The sequence below is a fragment of the Mizuhopecten yessoensis genome, unplaced genomic scaffold, assembly GCF_002113885.1.
Source record: "Mizuhopecten yessoensis strain PY_sf001 unplaced genomic scaffold, ASM211388v2 scaffold10979, whole genome shotgun sequence".
NCBI lineage: Eukaryota > Metazoa > Mollusca > Bivalvia > Pectinida > Pectinidae > Mizuhopecten > Mizuhopecten yessoensis.
The window spans coordinates 529,690-531,639 of NW_018408817.1; positions in this window are offsets into that span (position 1 = coordinate 529,690).

The following is a 1,950-nucleotide window of genomic DNA, read 5'->3' on the forward strand; positions in this document are numbered from 1 at the left end:
CTTATTGGCTTACATGGTAGCTACGCGCCTGACAAGTATGTTTTACAAACATTACGACAACACGTAATGGACACCAGTGTAATATGTACACGTTTTTTTTTTAAATTCAGATTCTTTTTTAACCTACACATACTTGTAAATATATACGGAAAATAACATTATCTCGAAACATAATTAGGAAGGACAGGAAAGCGACAGCACAGTGTGCACATACACGGGGGTAACCCGATACTCGCTATTTCGCTTATGTCATAGTAATACTTGCTGTTTGGATTACGTCCGAGCAAAAAGTTAGTTTTGCGCTAAATACGGCTTACGTCAGAGTAAAATGCTCCCATGATGGAAGAACGTGAGAGGTATTTTTGCGTCTTCTTGTATAAATACTGAAAACTTACCATTGTAACTCTGTCTATATCCTATACGTATGTCTTAAGCTGCTATATCAATATATATATTTTTTTAGATTAAATTGGTTTTGACTGAATAATCATATATATATACGGACATCAGTTTACATACAGCTTTGTGGAAATTTTAATGTAATAACTATTTAATTAAATTACGTTTACACAACATATGCCTTGGCCAATGACTCATCAACAAAACAACATTGAATAGTCTGAACTAAACACAAGTTTTAGCGATATTTTTATCAAAATGTACGTATGCTGATACTGATTACGACCCTGTTTGACACGGATTACGACCCTGTTTGATACTGATTACGACCTTGTATGATACTGATTACGCCCCTGTATGATACGGACTACGACCCTGTATGAGACGGATTACGACCCTTGTAATAACTATTTAATTAAATTACGTTTACACAACATATGTCTTGGCCAATGACTCATCAACAAAACAACATTGAATAGTCTGAACTGAAGTTTTAGCGATCTTTTTATCAAAATGTACGTATGCTGATACTGATTACGACCTTGTATGATACTGATTATGTCCCTGTATGATACGGCTTACGCCCCTGTATGATACTGGTTACGACCCTGTATGACACGGATTACGACCCTTTATGATACTGATTACAACCCTGTATGATACGGATTTCTACCCTGTATGATACGGATTACCACCCTGTATGATACGGCTTACGCCCCTGTATGATACGGCTTACGACCCTGTATGGTACGGATTACGACCCTGGATGATACTGATTACGCCCCTGTATGATACGGCTTACGCCCCTGTATGATACGGCTTACGCCCCTGTATGATACGGCTTACGCCCCTGTATGATACTGGTTACGACCCTGTATGTTATTGATTACGACCCTGTTTGACACGGATTACGACCCTGTATGTTATTGATTACGACCCTGTTTGACACGGATTACGACCCTGGATGATACTGATTACGCACCTGTATGATACTGAATACGACCCTGTATGATGCGGATTACGACCCTGTATCATACTGATTACGCCCCTGTATGATACTGGTTACGACCCTGTATGTTATTGATTACGACCCTGTGTGATACGGATTACGATCCTGTATGATACGGATTCCGACCCGGTATGATACGTATTACGACCCTGTATGAGACGGATTACGACCCTTTATGATACTGATTACGCCCCTGTATGATACGGCTTACGACCCTGTATGATAGTGATTACGACCCTGTTTGACACGGATTACGACCCTGGATGATACTGATTACGGCCCTGTATGATACGGACTACGGCCCTGTATGATACGGCTTACGACCCTGTATGTTATTGATTACGACCCTGTTTGACACGGATTACGACCCTTTATGATACGGATTACGACCCTGTATGATACGGATTACGACCCTGTATGATACGGATTACGTTCATTTGCAAACTGGGATGATACGGATTACGGTCAAACAATCATATTTTAACTAAATGAAAATCAATATTTGAACAGATTTTAGGATATTTTCTCGGTCACACAGCATC